Below are 20,379 nucleotides of genomic sequence, written 5' to 3' on the forward strand. Positions count from 1 at the left end.
CGTAAGTAGGAACTGTGGTAATATTTATTTATTTAGAATTATTATATACCGCTTTATATTGGGGGGGGGGGGAGGAGATCCAAAGTGGTGTACAAAAGAGTAACAGCAGCAAGAAGAGAAACATAACAAAACAATAACACGAATGCATCAAACACACAGCCAGATTCATTATAATAATGTGCATTTTCAAATTTGCTGTGGAAATCTGCACTGTAATTGGAAATAATAAGTTGTTAGGAAGTTAAGGAGGGTGGTTGTAAAGGTACCTAGATCTTTATCCTAAATCGCTTTCAAAATTCTCATTGATTTCAGTGAAATTTAATTCCACACATACACCCCAGTTTAGAAGGAAGAAACTCCGAATCTATTTAGCTATGCGAGGTGAGTAGGGTTGCCCTCTTCACAGACAAAGCGAAGTGGGTTTCACTGCCACGCGATCACATTGAGGGCCAGTAAGCTTCTGAATTCATTGACCCCTCGATAAGCTTATAAAGTTGCCATGGTCCCCGACCCAAACTGTTAGGAATGTAAATGAAATAAGAAATATCAATATATAATCGACATTTATTAGTCATTTATCACCATTACTAGGAATCATAAAACGCTTTAAAAGATGGTGTAAATAACTATACCATACAGAAGTTGAACACTGGCAAGCAAGGTTCACTCTGTACATGCCCATGCTCTAGGCTCATATTTTCTAATTATATATATATATATATATTTGCACGATACCTCATAAACTTCTGTCCCACCTCTAGGCCCTTTCTTAACTCCCTTTCGACCCCCGGTCTTTATCCACCCACTGCACTGCATCCATGGACCCGGGAGAAACAATATCGACCACTTTGGGAAACCCTGAATAAACAAAGGATTTGGTCTATATTGAGTCCAGGATCGCTAGAATAAAGCGTTCATGTTCAGAGGCAGTGTACCCCAGAACACCAAGTGAGCAAACAGCGGGGGAGGCCTTCCCACGCTCTGCTTATGAGCTTCCAGGGACATCTAGGCTGTCCGCCGTTGGAAACAGGACGTCGGGCTAGGTCGATTTTTTATTTTTTTTTAATGTAATCCAGCAGGGCTTCGTGTATGCTCTCAGAAGAACGAAAGACCTCTGGAGACATCTTCAAGCGCTCCCACCGGGGTTAGCAGAGCAGATGTAAGAGCAGGACTGGGGGGTGGGGGGCGGAGGCCGGGAAGCTTGTTTGGCTAGACGCGGGGCCTGACCTGTGAACTCAAAGCTGCGATCTCTCCTCCCAGGCTGAGCCGGGTGGTAATAAAAGCGCCAGGGAGACAAGGAAGAGGCCTCCTTCGCCCCGGGGCCATCCTCACACTGCAGGCTGGCTGCATTTTTGCAGGCGCTCGCTCCCTGCAACTTGCAGGCAAAGCGAGAACTTCATTTCATATTCCATCAATATTTACAAGGCTCGATTGAATTTCCCCCTGACAAAGTTCACACCAAGCAGGCGCGCGGCTAAGATGAAATATTAATAGCCAAGGAGGCGCCTTATGAAATGGCTGGTTATGTTGTTGCGCTTAAAAAATAAAAAATAAAAAAATAAAAATAAAATAAAATAAAATAAAATAAAATAAAATAAAATAAAATAAAATAAAATAAAATAAAATAAAATAAAAGCAACAACACATTTCTTCTGCATCCTACTCTCCTGCGCTCCCTTCATTCTTCTCTTGCCCTGGAGACCTTCGCGGCTTAGATTTGTGAATTCTGAAAAAGAGAATGCGATGGTTTGTAACCCGAGCGAGAGAATAGTTTCGCACGTGCCTGTCATCCAGCTCTCGATTTCTCTGCACGCGGCTGCGTCAGCGGCAGCTGAAGGTGTGAACAGGCTCTGTTGTAAAGTCCAGCGCCCACCGGGGCAGTTAGGTTGCGCTTAGTGCAGGGACTGGCGAAAGACGTGGGCCCCTTCAGACGTTTCAGGCAGGACTCCAACTCCCATCAGCCCCAGCCAGCGTCCATGGACATTGCTCAGGGGCGCCGGAGTCCAACAAGACCGGCAGAACTACCGTTCCCCTTTTATTCCGGGCTTCTTTCCCTTACACCTTGCCAGCCGCCCTTTTATTTCAGGAAGTAATGTTAGTCCTTCGGTGACATAAGAATGTGGTTCTCCAGCCGTGAAGCGTTAGGGGACCCTCCCATTTGTTCTGCTGGATGGGGCCCCGGACTTCTGCCCTAAAGTCTTACTCTGGCTGCACCACTAGGAAGGGCCACAGGAAAGCTGATACAGTGGTACATCAGGTTAAGTACTTAATTCGTTCCAGAGGTCCGTTCTTAACCTGAAACTGTTCTTAACCTGAAGCACCACTTTAGCTAATGGGGCCTCCTGCTCCCGCCGCGCCAGCACCGTGCGATTTCTGTTCTCATCCTGAAGCAAAGTTCTTAAGCCGAGGTACTACTTCTGGGTTAGCGGAGTCTGTAACCTGAAGCGTATGTAACCTGAAGTGTATGTAACCCGAGGTACCACTGTATCTCTGGAAAGGACTCTCCCTCCCTCGTGGTCCATCATCACTTGATGTTGCAGCTATCGCGTGGATTACATGCGGAGGGGTCAATCGCGTATCGGCACACGTGGGAACGCAAAAACCACGGGACAGGGGTGCCAACTCGAAAAAAATATATTTTTGCATAATCAATCACATGACGCACACTATTTGAATGGGAATGCTTATCAATTTGTGGGGCCTGCCCCCCTCAAATATTTTGGCCCCTAAGAGTTGGCTCTTATGCCACGGAATCATGAATTCCTCCATGCACTCCGCGGTGAAGCGAGCTATTACCCTCCCGGGGGAAACAATCATACTTCCATTAAGGTGGGATCCTGCCCTTAGGAGTCCTTATCTGTGCCCCGCGCAAACCCAGCCCCGCGCAAAAGGCATTAAATCCAAGAAAACATCTCCTAGAATAAAGAATAACGTGGCCTGATCCGCTGCATTTTGCCATGGGGCGGGGAAGGGGGAGAGTAGGGCGTTTGCCCGATGCCTCCTGCTCACAAAATCTGAGCGTTATCCAGGCCAAAACAAACAAGCAAACAACAATTCAAGTGTTTTAAAACCCGACTGATTTCAAAGGGATTTTTGGGTCGTGGCCGAGTCTCTCTCTTTGAAGTGAGCAGGTCTCTAACGCTTCTGCTAAACCTGCTGGCAGACCATACTTCCAGTAGCCTCTCTCGGAAGTAAACCGTGTTGCTTCCAGTGAGATAAACTCCTAAGTATGTGTGCCCATAGAAAGGTCGCTGCGAGACTAAGGCGAGACCGTCCTATGGACACACTTACTTTAGAGGATATGTCGCAGGAATCAATACTACTTACTTCCGAGCGATGCTACAGGAGGAGGTTGGGGCCGCCTGCACGTTTAGCAGAAGCCAACAACCCAGAGGAGTAGAGGAGCTTTACGCGCAAGTAAGAGCGCAACATATTTCAGCTGAAATCCTCTTGAAGTGGGAAGAGCTTTCTGAGTAACCTGTGGGCAGGGCTGCGCCGCAATGAGCTTCGCCACCCTCTTTCACAAACTCATTCTTCGTCCCTCGGTCTTGGGACACCGCGATAGATAGATAGATAGATAGATAGATAGATAGATAGATAGATAGATAGATATAGAAAGAATACAAAAATATATGTAATTTATTTACATGTTCAAGACAAAGAACCCCAGTAAATACACTTTGATCTTCCTCTGACAACAGAAAGCAGGTTGATCATTGTAGTTTTAGGGCAAAGGATAATAAATGTATTTTAAACTAGTAGACGAACACCGGATCTTCACACGTGGCAATTTCAAGATCTCCGAACTGCCTGCAGCTCTGTTCTGTTTATTGGCACCTTCGCGACGCAAGAAGCGCCTGCGACGTATCTACCTGGAGCTGCCTACCTGATTCGCCTTCTTAGATGGGTTTAAATTCTGAGGGTTTGGATATATATGCAGGTTTATGAAATAATAATAATAATAATAATAATAATAATAATAATAATAATAATACAGCTCTTCCTCTTCAGCATCACATATTTCTGACGGTCTTGCATATGTTTCAGACATGGCCTACTCTAAAGCAGCCGGAGTGAGCTGACGGTAGATCTGAATATACTGGAAGATCTCTGACGGATCTCTAACATATCAGCAAATATATCCGGCTTCCAGCAGCAACAAAAACGACTTTTTTCTCCATCTAAATTGGCTGCTAAAAGGAAGAAAACTAGGGAAAGGACGAACTGGGAAAAGCGCTGTGGGAAAAAGATCCACAGAATGTTCAAAAGTCAGAATGTGCTCGGAGACACCCTGTTCTTTCATTCTGTTTCTAACTTTATATCTAACTTGGCTCAATTGGTAGATCTCGGGGTTTCTGATAAAATAAATCAGAGCAGATCAGACAAGCTTGAAATGCGCGCGCTTCTGCACTAAAGCCATTGATAACAGATGACAAGCGAACCCCTTTCCTCTTTTAAAACAGGTGATATTGGAGTTCACAGTCCTTTCCTTTCTTCTTAATTGTTTTTCTTGACCAACACACCAACTGTACTACTGATCGCGAGCAGAAATTTGGGGGGTTTGGGAGGAAGAGGGAATTGTGCTAGCTTTTTAGGCCACCTAAGCCCAAGGGCGTAGCCAGGGCGGGGCCCCTTAAATCAATAAAGGTAAACAAAAAGACATAGCTAATTGAGGTTCTCCCCCCCCCCCAAAAAAAGGCCTGCCCCCTAACAAAAATCCTAACCACGCCCATGAGCTGAGCCTCTATGTGCTTGTTTGTTTGTTTTAACTCATATTCCTACCGGGTTCAGTAGGATTTACTCCCGAGTAACTACTGAGGAGGTGGGGGCAGATGGGTGAGAAAGAACGGATCTTTATGATTTCTGTTCAGTAGCCTGACCAGACCGGAGAGGAAGAGCGATACAAGAAAAGTGATGCAAACTTTCTCACCCCACTCCCCATTGCAGGAAACGACGGGGGTGGGGCGAGCGGGCAGGTATCTACTCTTGCGAGTCAAACAAGCAAGCTTTGGCGGGGGGCAGCACGATACCCACCCTATATTTGGGGGTAGGGAAACGTAACAGCTCCCCCCGCCCCAGGACTGCAGCTCGCTTCGGCTTGAAGCCCTTTGACAAATGGGAGAGGTTTTCAGCAAGTGTTATAAGGGGTAATTTAAGGGCGTGGGCGGACAACTGAGGGAGGCTCGTTCTGTTGGGCATCCAGACAGTTACATGAACGTTCACTTTGATTGCAAGTTAGCGTGAGTTTCTCGCTCTGGCACAGACAGTCGGGCTGCTTAGCTTTGAAACGTTGCGTTCTCTCCCCCCCTTCTCTGTCAGCTTCCTAACTTTCCTTTTGGATCTTCTCCCACCGGAACTAACCTCCTGTCCATATGCGGCTCGCCCCGGCTTCGCTTTTGATTTCCACTCGGGACCGACTTAAAATGAGACTAAGCCAAAGAGGGACAAATAACAGGGAAGCAATCATAACTTTGTCTGCTCAGAAACAAGTCCTATTGAAGTCAGTGGGGCTTACTCCCAGGTAAATGGGGGCTAGCATTGCAGCCTCTAGCCCTAAGGCCTATTTTTAAAAATCCTGTTTGTAAATTTGTTATTGCCAGCGCAGGGGCTGTCACTTAATTTATCTAAATAAATTGTCAATGTAAGGGTATCGGGACTGCAGTTTCCCCCCCAAAAAGCAACCCTCAGTCATATCGGAATAACTGGGTTGTGTTGTAATCCTTATCGGGTTGAATGAGAAAAACAAAGTGCCTATTAATGAGATACAGAGGAAGAAATAAATCGAATGTATATTACTGTAATAGTCCGCATTATAAACCGGTTTCAGCCTTGAATACGAAGGACTCTGCCCATTTGGGGTAAATTGAGTTTAGGACTATTATTATTATTATTAAAAAATTATTCTGACTGCGACAACTCTGTCTTCGCAGGCTAAATGGAGCTAGAAAATATTTGTTTTGAAACAGGAGATATGTATCTCCGTTTAGTAAAGTAAAGGCGTCGGACCTAAAGTTACTCAGGTGTAAAAGCCTTGATTTCAAACGCGGATTGTTTTATTTCGGAGAATGTTCTTCCCCCCCCCCCCCCAGGTTTTGCAGAACCTCCTTTCTTCGCTTCTCCCATGCAAAATCATAAATGAATGGAAGGTCTTCGGGGCAGGTTCAAAGCTATTCTGTGCCCACTGATGGTGCTATACTTTGGTTAAATACATACCTACAAAATGCGGCCATCGCTTTAAACCACAACGTGAGCGGTTCAACAAGTTTTAACGACGTGTATCTTTGAATGCCGAAATTATTTTTGTATATTGTTGGGCTTCTTCCTCTTTTTAAAATCGGAATAGAAGAAGGTAATAAAAGTCAAATGTGCAGAATGCTATTATATACGCACATGCGTTCATGCACTCGGAAAGAAAGTCTTGCTTGATTTCTGCTGAACCTACTTCTAAACTGTTCTTTCAACTTCTTCTTGCTTCTTTGTTTTTTGAAAGGGGAGAATATTTCTTCTGCTAGCCTAAAAAAAGTCTGAAGTCCGGAGTCAGTTCGAAGGGAAGCGACAATGCACCCACAACTGAGCTCAGTGGAGCTTATTTCATAGGATTTCAGTGGTAGGTTGTATTCGGTCCTTCTTTGGTTACTCTGCTAACACAGAGCAAGCCTAACCATGTTTACTCAGAAGTAAGTCCCACTGAGTTTAAGGCAGCTTGCTGACTAGTAAAAGTGCATTTAGGATCGCAGCCATTGTCACTTTACGTGCAAAGGTGTTCCTGGTTTTACAGCGCAATCCTAACGATGTCTACTTAGAGGTAAACCCTTCAACGGGGCTTACTCCCCAACCAGCCAGATGTGGTTTAGCAATATTCCATAACATTTACCTAGCTGAATCCAGGTAGTTTTGTGCCTGAAAGCATTTAAGCAAAATGTCACGCTGCTTTTAAATAAACGGGTTTAAGAATATAAACAGGCTGAAGCTCTTCACTGCTTTGATTAACGGATTCTTATTTTTTATATACCAATTCCCGGCTAAAGGAAAGTGAGCCAAAGGAAATACCTGGCTAACCTCAGTTGATAAATTCTCTATCTGCACAACCTCAACCTTACTCCTCCTTGTCCGTAAAATGGGAACATTAACCCTGGTCTACTTTGCCGGGATTATTCAAAGCGCGGGTGTGAAGCACTCAGATCACTCTGACAGCGCAGTGCAACGCCAGCTATATTATTAGCCGTTTCCCACCAGTAGTTATCATTAATTATTGCTAGTTAGGTGAACAAAGGGGCCTTAAGAGGGAGCGAGGCAGAAAATGCGATCATCTCTGACCTCATGCAAGAGATGTTTGCGAGCAGGGCTGTCAGCGGCGCGCCTTTCGCCCGCACCCTGCGCAAGCGCGCGCCTCCTCTCAGTTCAGGTGAGTAGCTGCGCCCCAAGGAGACTGCGAACTCCGCTGCCCACCTGAGGCGACGCTGGATCACGCAGCCAGGTCTTGGGGTGCGGCAAACGGCAGGACGCGCAAGGGAGGCAGGTCCACACAAGCACAGAATGTAGGGAGCTCTGGGGGTTCCCTTCGTACAGAGCGGAGAGGTGAGGAGGGATCAGGCTTCACATAGCTCCTTGGGGTGCGCAGTGTACTGTACACACACACACACACACACACACACAGATGTACACACACTCATAATTACACACACACGTAGCATATGTGTGTTTCTGAGATCTATATTAGCTCTATCATATATTCGGTGTATGTGTATTACACACACGCAATATGTGTGTTTGTATATTAATATCACAGCATATACTTGACATATGTGTGTATTCGATTGATCTGTATACCGATATGTGTTTCAACATAAAACATATACAGCATATATTATATATTAATATAACACACAGGTAGTGTGTGTGATAGAATATATTCCAATATTTATTTGGTATATACACCAAATAGTTCTGAGAAGCCTGATCTCTCTCCCTACTGTATATATTTCCTAAAATCTACTGTCCAGAGCCAAGGGCAATAGATAAATAATACTTAAAGCTAAAGGGTTGGCTGCCTCTGAGCACTCTCCGAGCTTGTGGATTTGTTTTCGGTACCAGCCTTGAGCTCACTTCGCAGTTTGTCCACACACACAACCTTGCTCCCTCCGGCTTAGCTGCCTCCATTGCAGCAGTTCCATTTTTGGGGTGGGAGCTGTTCTGTTGCTGCTGTTATTCAGTCGGGAGTCAGGATCCCTTGCCGATCTACTGTGGATCATGCAGAGATCTGCCAGCTAATATACTTCCTGACCCAACCCGCGCTTCTCTGGCTTAAGGCCCATTGAACTCGGTGAGCCTTACTTCCGAGTAGACACGTAGAGGGCTGCGCAGTAAGTTTTCTTTTTGGCAAGTGGCCTGAAAATTTAGGGTGCGGTTTGAAGCCCAATGGGAGATATATACATAAATCTCCCAGTACAACAGCAGCGCGTAATATGGGCTGGATCACGCTTTCCAAACTCATAATTGGTGTTCCATGTTTCGTTTTTCTTACATACATTCCTCAGAATACTGGGACCATTTTTTTAAAATGTCATTTCCCAAACATCCATTGAACTTTTCAGTATCCTTGTGAAATGAGCTTTCTCTTTCTCACACCCACCTACACCGCAACTAGTGGATTCCTGCTAGCAGACACACTACTAGAAGATCTCTACGAGCTGCTTTGCAGTAGACCGGCCATGATTTCTTACTGAAATGAAGAAAGGTTCAACAATCCAGGAGTGGATTTCAGTGCAGAAGGACTGTAATCTGCGATAGCTTCTGGTTACTCAAAACAAATCCCTGGGCTCAGAATTAATTCTAAGCGTAGAATCATAGAATCGCAGAATTGTAGAGCTGGAAGGAAGGCACCGCGAGGGTCATCTAGTCTAACCCAATGCAGGGGGTTAGACTAGATGACCATCGTAATTTGTTTTTGTCACAGGTTCTGGCGAATGGATCTTGAGGTTCTAGTAAAAAGACAAACAAAAGCAAAGTAGATCCTGGAGTCTACAATCAGTGCATTGGTGTCTTCGAAAATCTCTATTAGAAGGTGAGATCTCTCTCTCTCTCTCTCTCTCTCTCTCTCTCTCACACACACACACACACACGCACACACACACACACACACACATCAACACAGTGGGGTGCCATATTCTGAAGTATGTTCGATCAGTGCATGTTTACTCGGAAGTAAATCCCTTCGAGTTCAAGGGGACTCCCTCTCGGATAAACGTCCACAGGCTTCGACTATATAAGGCTGCAATTCCTGCACCCCCTTTACCAGAGAGTAAGTTTCATTGAACTCATGAGTTTTGAGTAGATATGCACAGCAGGGGCGAGCAGATCGGGATCTCCTGGGGGATTTCTACCAGATCGCCAAGGGCTTCTGACTGACTCCCGTTTCTTTAACAACTGCAACAACACAATGACATCCCCTCCACACACACCTAAATTAGGCTGCTGAAGTGAATAAGGAGTGCACTTTGTGTCAATGAACTGGGAGCTCCGTTTGTGGGACTGAAAACAACCCGCTAGGCTCAGAATGTGCTGGGAGTATCCTGCCCTTTAATTCCAATTGTTATCTTTTGCACCTTGACTCCCCTTGGTAGATCTTGTGGTTTTAGTGGAATGATAGTAAATATATATATATATATATATATATATATATATATATGAGAGAGAGAGAGAGATAACGAGCCTGAAGCCTGCCCACCTCTGATGCGTAAAATTATCAGAGAAGGAAGGTTGCGATCCGGTGCGCAATTGCTTGGGAGCAAGCTGCATTCAACAAAAGGAACAGGTCGCTTCTTTTGAGTAAGGGCTCCTCTGTTTGCAATCCCTTGAACACATTGGGATTTACTCTCGAGTAAGCAAGTGCCTAGGATTACGACGTGGAGCCGAAAGTCCCCAGCGCAAAGTTCCCCTCTCTGCCACTTATCTCAGAAGTGGCCATAGTCAAGACACCCACGGTTTAGCCTCTGTAATACGGGGACGGGATCAATGTAACTGACCTATCCTCCAGCAGCGTTGCAGGATGGGTCACGAATACGTGCAAAGCGCCTTCAACGCTTCAAAACCCTATTAAATCCTGACTCCTTTCTGTGCTTCTCCATCTATCCAAACGTTAGAAGCTATCTATCCCGGGCTTGTGTGACAGATCAATCCCTCCAGACTGCAAGTCACTTCGCAAAGGGGATTTCTCTCCCTCTGCCTGTCAATACCTAACGACAAACGCACACATGCTATAATTAACGATATGTACCTAAGCCTGACGGGCTGCTCTGTCTCTATCCGTCCACCGTGTCTAACTTATGGAGGCTGAGTGTTTTGTGTGTGTGTATCCATATAAACCGTTTTGTGTTATCTACTTCCCCGGGCGGGCGGGCGGGCGGAATATCACTCTATCGCTTTTCTCTTGTCTAAAGAGGGACCTTTTATAAATAATAGTAATAATAATAATAATTAATCATAATAGGCTTCGACTCTCATTTTACTTGAGAGAGACAGACAGAAAGAAAGAAAAGCAATTTTGTGTTTCTCCACCCCCCCTCTTGTTGTAAGTGTTAAATAACTTTCCCAGCGTGTATGAAAGGAAGATTGTATTTTATCAACAGCTGACTGAGGCTGTCATCTGATCTTCTCCGTTTGGTCTTCTGGTATCATATTTATTTAACCTACTGGGAGACCATGAGCCGGGGCAGCTTCTCTCTGCTGGAAAGAGCAGACGCATTACACACTGCCCCAGGTATCCTGATTGATTGTTCCCACCCCAAAGTCTCTGGATCATAATTTAACTCAGCGGCAGGCCTTGGAGGCTGGTGTGTGTGTGTGTACAAGGGGAAGGGTGGGGGCTAATCGGGAAATACGTTGAGGGGCTCAGGCTGGGAGGAATGAGACATGATCGTTCCCCAGGTCTTCATATTATAAAGAATGTATGTTGCAGGTATATATTGTCATTTATATGAATATATTTGTATGTGAGTACTATATATACAGTGGTACCTCAGGTTACATACGCTTCAGGTTACATATGCTTCAGGTTACAGACTCTGCTAACCCAGAAATAGTGCTTCAGGTTAAGAACTTTGCTTCAGGATGAGAACAGAAATAGTGCTCCGGCGGCGCGGCGGCAGTGGGAGGCCCCATTAGCTAAAGTGGTGCTTCAGGTTAAGAACAGTTTCAGGTTAAGTACAGACCTCCAGAACGAATTAAGTACTTAACCTGAGGTACCACTGTACAGTATACAGTATATATATGTAATAAGTTTATAAATTTATGTATGGCATGGAGAAAGTGGATACACAAAAGTTTTTCTCCCTCTCTCGTGAACCTCCAATGAAGCTGGATGTTGGAAGATTCAGGACAAATAAAAGAAAGGACTTGTTCACACAGTGCAATAGTTGAACTAGGGAACTTGTTCCCACAGGAGGCAGTTATGGTCACCAACTCTGCTGGCTTTCAAAGAGGTTTGGACAAGGTTATAAATGGCTTCTATCTAGGCATGGTGGGTTTGTTTTGTTTTACTCTGCCTTCATAGTTGAAGGCAGCAATGCTTCTGAATACCAACTGTTGGAAAACCCAGGCAGGGAAAGTACCCTTTTGTTTTGGGTTTCCCACAAGCATCTGTGTGGCCACTGTGAGAACAGGATGTTGGACTAGATGGGCCATAGGCTGATCTATTGATTTATTGATATTTATTTTATTTGGACCCTTTTGTCCTCCAAGGAAGCCAAGGTGGTGTACCTGTATCTTCCTCTCCTAATTTAATCCCCACAACAACCCTTTGAGGTAGATTAGGCTGAGAAAGGCAGTGATTTGTCCAAGGTCACCCAGAGAGCTTCAAGACTGAATGGGGATTTGAACCCTGACCTCCCATATCCAAGTCCAGCACTCCAGCCACTACACTTCACCACTGCTCCTTTATATCTGGAGTTCCTTTGAGTTCTCCAAGAATTTAACAGCCTTTGACGTGTTCTCCAGGTATAACCTGTTCCTTAGACCTTCAAGCTTTTTTTGTGGGGTGGGGGGGAGAGGGGTGGAGTAGACCAGGAGAAATCTGGCTGAGAAGGCTAGCCAAGATTGGTGCTTTCTCAATGCTCTCCTAAATTAAAGACAGGCCTGCATTTACTCCTCAGTTTTTCATCACACATAATTTGAGACCCTCTGGATCAGATCTAGCGCTCCTCTATCCCAGCTTCCTGTTCCCAACAACGACCATCCAGGTACTTTTAGGAAGGCCCCAGGCAATGCCTGAAAGTGAGGGCCCCCACTGTAGTCAGCCCTCTAACAACTGGTCTTTTTGTTTCAATATAGGAGTCTGAGAAGAAACACACTGGCAAATTGGTCATTGACAGGAGACTGCAGCAAGTGTTGAGATGGATACAGGGAGCTGTCCAATAGATAGTGGTAGTGTTATCTACACTCAGCCCTTAGACCCTAAGGCAGGGATTCCCAAACTGTGGTCCTTGGCTTCCTTCAGGTGGTCTGTGGTGTGTTCACATTAAATATTCATATTGATTAACTGTATTTCGATTGCTTCTTTTATTTCTTGTTCTGTATTATATTACAATGTGGATTCCATAGAAAGCAAGGTATAATGCAACAAAATTCAACCTAAGAAATAAAAGAAGCAATAAAAACACAATGAAAAATCACAAGCATCTAGCACGGCATGTTACAATTGCTACAACAGACAGAAAAATCATTAAGTGGTCCAAGACCATCAGTAACTTTTAAGTGGTGTGTGGGAAAAGAAAAAACTGCCTTAGCAAACCACTGCCTTAAAGCAAAGGTACGGAAAGCAATGATGAATCTATGATGCTTTTGCATGAGCAACAGATTCATACAGAGGTTTTTGCTACCCGGACACACAGCCAGCCTTTCTAACTGTCATTCCTGAGCATCCTGTGGACTAGCTCCTGCACGTACTCACTTCTCTTTTTTGCTGCAATTGTTCCCCTTTGGGATGCTCCAAGCAAAGATTCATTTACTGTGACTTCTAATGGTCACGTTGCCTTTTCCCTCCCACTCTTCACTGCCTCTGGCATTGTAAATCTAGAAGTGCAGGTCTTCAGGTTTAGGTGCTTTTACAAAGGAAGTGAGGCCATTAAAACAATAGGTCTATTCATTGGTAGGAAGAGTATCATCTTCTTGGGCTTGAAGTATGCCTGGTCCTAGATGATGGTCCAGAAACACGTTTTCCTTAGCTGAAGATAAGATGGAGCACAAGACCTGTGATGAGAAGGTAGCTCAGTGGTACAGCATTTACTTTCCATCCCCAGAAGGAAGGACTGGGAATGGGGATGTCTTCTGCCTGAAACCCTGAAGAGCTGCAGGTAGGGTCTCAGCCTGCGTACTAGGATGAAGTTGGTAAACAGCTGCCCTGGAAACAGAATTGACCTGTGCCTCTATGGACACCAGCGAGTCCAAAATGACTCCCAGGCTGTGCACCTGGTCCTTCAGGGGCACAGTTACCCCATTCAGGACCAGGGAGTCCTCCACACCCGCCTGCCCCCTGTCCCCCAAGAACAGTACTTCTGCCTTGTCAGGATTCAACCTCAATCTGTTAACTGCCATCCATCCTCCAACTGCCTCCTGACACTCACACAGGGCCTTCACTGCCCTCACTGGTTCTGATTTAAAAGAGAGGTAGAGCTGGGTATCATCTGCATATTGATGAACACCCAGCCCAAATCCCCTGATGACCTCTTTCAGCGGCTTCATGTAGATGTTAAAAAGCATGGGGGAGAGGACAGAACCCTGAGGCAGCCCACAAGTGAGAGCCCAGTGGGCTGAACACTCATCCACCAATACCACTTTTTGGACATGGCCCAGGAAAAAGGAGTGGAACCACTGTATAACAGTGACCCCAGCTCCCAGCCCCCCCAGATGGCCCAGAAGGATGCCATGATCGATGGTATCAAAGGTCGCTGAGAGATCCAGCAGAACTAGGAAGAAGCTCCTAGCCTGCCGGAGATCATCGACCAGCACGACCAAGGCAGTTTCAGTCCCATGGTGAGGCCTGAATCCCGACTGGAAGGGATCCAAATGGTCTGCATCCTCCAGGCATGCTTGGAGTTGTTCAGCAACCACCCACTCAATCACCTTGCCCAAGAATGGAAGATTTGAGACTGGGCAATTGTTGGCTATATTGGTGGGGTCTAAAGATTTTTTTAAAGAAGCGGTTTAATGACTGCCTCTTTCAGTGGGTCTGGGAAGGATCCCTCACAGAGGGAATTATTCACCACCCCACAGAGCCCATCCGCCCAGGCCTTCCCGGCTTACTTTTATGAGCCAGGATGGACAAGGATCAAGAAGACAGGTGGTTGGTTTCACTTGTCCAAGCAGCCTGCCCACATCCTCAGAGTTAACAGATGGGAATTGATCCCATATAACATGACTAGACAGGACTTGAGCACTCTCCCGCCCCTGCTCCCATGGTGGAGTCTACCGCCTTCCAAATCTGAGTGACTTTATCTACAAAAACCTTTGCAAAAGCATTGCAGGAGATCTTGGAGTCCTTACCAGGCCCCAATGACAAAGGTGGTTCCGATAGATTGCGAACCACCTGAAAAAGTCTTCTTCTGCTGTTTTCTGCAGATGCAATGGAGGCAGTGAAGAAGGCCCTCTTCGCCGTTGCCATTGCCACTTGGTAGGCTCGACGTTGAGCTCTAACCCATGTCCGGTCCGTTTCAGAATGAGTTTTCCACCACCAGCACTTTAGCCATCTCAACGATTGTTTCATCGCCCTCAGGTCCAGGGAAAACCATGGGGCTGTCTGGACTTGTTGTTGTTGTTGTTGTCACTATGAATTTATACAGGCGTTCAACTGTCATAGTTGATCTGTAATGGATCCTTTGAACTGATGCATTAAGTGAGTATGAGAAAATATATGGAGAGAACCAAGTTCGTGAAGAGTGATGTAGACAATGTTAGTTTGGATGAGTAATGATTGATGAAACAAGAATGTAAGAAGATCCCTGCTGGATCAAACCAAAGGCCTGCACTGTCTGGTGGCCAACCAGATGCTTGTTGGGAACCTGCAAGCAGGACCTGAACACAGCAGCACTTGCCTGTGCTGTGGTTCCCAACAACAGGTATTCTGAGGGACATGGTCTCTGACAGTGCAGGTAGAACATACCTGTCATGACTAGTAGCCACTGAGAGCCTTCTCCTCTATGAATTTGTCTAACCCTCTTTTAAAGCCATCCAAGTTGAGGTCCATCACTGCCTCCCTTGAGAACAAGTTCCATAGTTCATCTAGCTTTAATTAAGATGGTGTAACAAATAAAAGACAATCTCATAAAAGCTTATTATTACACTGCAACATATGTGTTGTTTTTAATACGATTGTTGTTATGATGTTACTGTTGTTCTCAGTATTATTATTATTACTATCAGCAATAGCAGTAGCACCCTTTACTGAGCAACACACAGCACAAACAAAACATCTCTGCCCAAAGGATCTTACACCAGAAACTTAGAAGATGGGCTGGCTGATACCAGAGGTTGTTCTGGTTTGCCTTTTAATCAGATACACTGTTTCATTTTCCTATGGGGAAATGAAACTGACATCTGAGAAACCGTAATGTGATTTATCATTTGCCTGGCTCATGCAGTAAAGGGACACTTGTTTGAAAGCATGATTTCCGGCCTCTTGTTAGAAGGAAGCTTGTATTTTCCACCACCCTCTGAGTTTGCAAGTCAGGAATTACAGATCGACTTCTGAATACTGGGCCCTTGTAAGTTGACTTGCAGAGGTAAGCTGTGCAAACAGGACCCAACAATGCCTTGCGGTTTCCTTACACATGCTGCCTTTTCACCTTGCCACATCAAACCCTCTTTCCCTTATCTCCAGGCCACCAAACTTTCCTACCCCTTGCTAATCTTTGCTGTTCCTTTCTTTCTTTTTAAAGAGAATATTCGCTAGGAAATCGGCAGAAAAGGATCAAAGAGCAAGCGCAGATGATAATGTGCCCCCCACAATCAATCAAAATCCACAACTATCACAGACATAAAAAATCACGAGAGTTTTTTGGTCTTCACAGTTTACCTGCAACAGAAGAATTTGTGTCCCCACTGAAGCTTTCAAGTGAGAGACTAATTCCTCCCTTTCTTTGGAAAACCTGACGGGATAACTTCTCTTTAGATTTGCCTCTGTTTCATCTTTCTTGGAAAATGTGCTTTGTTCTGTATTTCACTGTAATAATAATCATACTTATATCAGAATGGTACCAAGGCACCAGAACCCCCAGCAGACAATACAAAGTCCTCCTAACAGGGGGAAAGATCAAGCAGCCTTTTTATTTTTATTTTTTACATAATAATAGTAAAAAAACCCTTTCTCTTATGGGAAGCAGAGATTGTTCTCACTCCCCCTGGGCTCTCATGCTTCTTTCTTTCCCCCCAAGCTTTTGTTCCTCAAGAAAGAGTTAAACTAGTTTACACAGCAGAGAGTGGCAAACACCTGCCCTCCCCACCTCTTCAAAAAGCACACTTTCCAAAGCAAGCACACATTTTTTTTAAACTAGCTTTTCTGTTAGGCTGCCTTTAAAAAAATAATAAAAAATACAAAAAGATTGCTTTTTCATCGTGTGAGTAGCAAAATCAGATAATGACCCAAAGAGCTTGAAACCTAATCAGCAATTTCTTTTTTTGCCTCTTTTTTAAGAAGTCAAGAACAGATTACAAGTTAACTCCGGTGCTGTTTGTTGGCTGGCTGTAATGTTTGCTCAACCACATTATGATGGTGAGAGTAATGGATTTATCTAGATAAGGGGAAGTAGAGCTTGCCAACGAAGAAGGGGAAAAAAATATCAAGGTCAAACACAAGATAAGGCCTGACACTTTCCCCTATTTTTCACACACTTGAAAGCAAGTGTGACAATACGAAAGGGGAAGCGGAGTCGGCTCCAAAACACACCTACGCGGATCATAAGGAGAATGGAAAACATCCTAGCACAAATCATTCTTACCTCTTATTTAAAAATTAACTCTAATTTTTATTTAACTGACTATGCCATGTTTGTTACATGATGACATTTTAAGGGGGTGGGTGGGAGGAAAAAGTCTTTAGAAGACATCTGAAGGCAGCTCTGTTTAGGGAAGTTTTTAATGACTGATGTTTTAATGTATTTATAATCTTTTGTTGGAAGCCGCCCAGAGTGGCGGGGTATAAATAAATAAATTGTTGTTGTTGTTGTTATCATTATCATCATCATCATCATCATCATCATTATTCCATAATAATATTCCATTTGCATGTTTGATCAAAACCAGAGTTTCCCAGATTTCTGATTGCTGCAGCACACTTCTTTTTCATGAATGAAATTGCAGGCAAGCATTCACGCAGTGCATGTAAGAGTAGGAACGTTATCAAAATTAACACCACCTATATCGCCATTGATTCCCTTCTCGTTGCAGCCCTCCTTCTACAAACCTGATTGATACGAGATGGAAAGAAAAAAGACTTGTACAGATTGGTTCACTTCTGTGAAAATGATACTCTTCTTACAGGAGGGCAAATCATGGAAAGGCTGAAGGGATGCAAAGTGAACTGGCTATTAGTCCACCAGGTATCACATTTGATTTCAAATTCAGCAGTCAAATCTCAAGCAATTGGACCATTGACACCATTTGAAAAACTAATTCTGAACATGACTGGAGTCTAAAAAAAATTACTATCAACTCTATACAAAATACTGAGTGACTTAACCATTGGACAATGTTCAACTAGCAAGCAGAATTAGGAAAAGGACCTAGACACAGAAACTGAAGAACAATCTGTGGACAACTGCCCGCCCCTCCCCCCAAATCAACATCAACTTGAAGCAAAGAAAACTTTTTAAAGTTAACACACAGGTGGCATCTAACACCTTTAACACTCAGCTACCTAGGCAAAACATCCTCTTCAGCATGCTGGAGAGGGTGCAATGTAACTGGTATAACTTTCCACCAGCTCTCAGAAAACTTCAGTAGTCCTCTTTTGGCACAACAGTGGTCTTTAGTGTGCAGATTGATAACCACCAATGCAGATAATCTTATGAGTCACCTGAAGCTCTAAAGGCAGAATAAGCAGAAGCAATAAATTTCAAGAACTACCGATACAGAGCTAAGCCTTCTGAAACCTACAGCTTATCCAAAGAACTTCCAAAACAGAAAAGTCTTAACCACTGAAAGGCAGGCAATGGGTCATCCTTGGAAGATAACTCCAAAAGATGGGAGACACCACCGAAAAAGCCATGCTCTGGCATCTGTCCTCAGTGGCTTCAGTTGAGAGATTTCTTAGATGGCTCTAGGTATCATGTTCCCAAGGTGTTCCTGCTTATTATCTTTCATGTGGTGTGTGTGCTTATTCTACTAGACTTGAACTCAGACTGGTACCAAAATGGGTTCTCTTTGAGTCACCCTTCCTATACATGAGTATGTCTACAGACCAAGAGGCCTTTCCCAAAGGAGTTCCAAGCATTTTTCATATCTTGTCAAGAGATTCCAATATGTGTTATACATCTCAGCTGTGCAGAAAGGTTCATTTTATTTCTTATATGGCGGCCAACTCCATCCTCCACCCCTTCTTTCAATGCTTCCCTTTTAATAATCTCTATCAATATTGGTTTTTAGCAGATTTTAATGTCAACTGGGGATTAATGTGCATTAATTGAATTGACTGTATTTCCTTTAATGAGCACAAAAGGATTTGGTGTTAATACTGATGATCCTAATAAGACTCCTCTGTATTATCAGAATTTTCTCAACATCCTGCAATAGTTTATTAGAAAAATGAATTAATTTCGTTACTGTTGCCTGGCTGCTTCTTTTAAATAACAATGCAAGCAAGGTTGATTGCAAATTGAATTTCTTTTATGAGATTTAGGAAAATGAAGTCAATGCACAGCTGGCAGAATGGTTGCAATGGGGCTCTAGACTCACATTCTTCAGCACATCACATTGCCTCTTTTGTCAATTGGTTGAAAATAGCACCTAGGAATGTAGGAAGTTGCCTTACATCAAATCAGACCGTCAGATCACCAGACCATCTAGCTCAGCATTGACTCTCCAAGGTTTCAGATAGAGGGGATTACCAGGCCTACCTGGAGATTCCAGGGATTGAATTTGGAACCTTATGCATGCAAAGCAGATGTTCTACCAATGAGCCATGATATTTCCCACCTTTTAAGATAGAGGCTCTGGCTGTCCTTAGTTCCTGTTCCTGGAATCTCTACACAATGGCTTTCTGTCTTCAGTGTTATGATCTGTAAGCTGACGGGCAAGCAGGTGGTCAAGCATGGAAGATAGAACTGGCAAGTCAAGAGCATCTCAGTCTGCACCTGAGTCCTTTATAGGACCCCATTGATCCCTTTTGTCTCATGGTCTTCATAGAATGGTAGCTGCAATACCACCCCCGCTGTCATTTACAGTAGTAGTGCTATAGTGAAGCGGTGAGTAGGTCTATTGGGGGAAAGGCAATGTAGTCATTCTGGAAGAAGCTGTGGATTGAACCAAGGACCTTATGCAAAAGAGTTCCATGCAGGATCTAAATGCAATATATGCAGATCCTTTTTCCAGCAAACTGCCACGGTGGCACAGAAAGTGAGGTCCCTGGTTTCTGTGAATCCTCTAATTGGGGGTTCCTGTTTTCTTCCTTCAGGCTCCTTTCTTTTATTTGGGGATCATATTGTCACATCTCAAGTTAGATTGATTATTTGTCATGATGGGACTCCCCACGTGGACAGATTCTGTCTTTGCAAAGGGGGTAAGGGCAGGATTTTATTTTATTTTTTAAGGAAAGGGAAGTTTGGTTTATGTATCCTCTGAGCATGACTATTTGTTTAGCTATTAAAATATCAAACGTCTTTTGGCCTACTGGGTATACAATCTTTTTTATATAAAAATAATAAGTTAATGCAGTAATTAATATGCTGTTTAGAGCCACCAACTCTTCCCCCACAAGCAGTCAGAGAGTCCCAAAGTCTCTCTCAAGGAGAATTGCCTTCAGGGGTGCTGCTTGTTATGGAAAATATTCAGGCTATGGACCCATAGGCACAGTTTTGCATTAAATCTGCCTCTGCTAATTTATGTGCATTGAATTTAGAATTTAAATGTCACAAAAGACAATCTGACTAATTCTCCATCCAAATTGCCCCATGCAAAATGTCCAGTTAATTTGAACCCCATCCCAGGTCACTCCAATCAGTTCCGCTTTAATTCAACTACTCCCAGCTTTGGAGCCAACACGTCATGCTCCAGCTCATTTCAGCTCCCCACGCACATCAACCCCAAATCATTTCTAGATAAAGTCACCACCCGCCACACTTCCGTGGAGGGACTCACAGCATGGCCTCATAGGAGATCTTGAAACACATGTAG

The 20,379-nt window shown here is 44.2% G+C and overlaps 1 long non-coding RNA gene across 1 annotated transcript; it reads left to right on the forward strand.

Annotated features, from left to right (window-relative positions):
• Positions 1–8,955: 8,955 nt before the first annotated feature.
• On the forward strand, positions 8,956–18,586 carry LOC308463693. Its single transcript, XR_013979695.1, has 3 exons — positions 8,956–9,064; positions 15,930–16,105; positions 17,437–18,586. It is a non-coding gene; the product is annotated as an uncharacterized lncRNA (long non-coding RNA).
• The last annotated feature ends 1,793 nt before the right edge of the window (positions 18,587–20,379 follow it).

The sequence above is a fragment of the Podarcis pityusensis genome (genome assembly GCF_964106645.2).
Source record: "Podarcis pityusensis genome assembly, chromosome: 14".
NCBI classification, from domain to species: Eukaryota; Metazoa; Chordata; class Lepidosauria; order Squamata; family Lacertidae; genus Podarcis; species Podarcis pityusensis.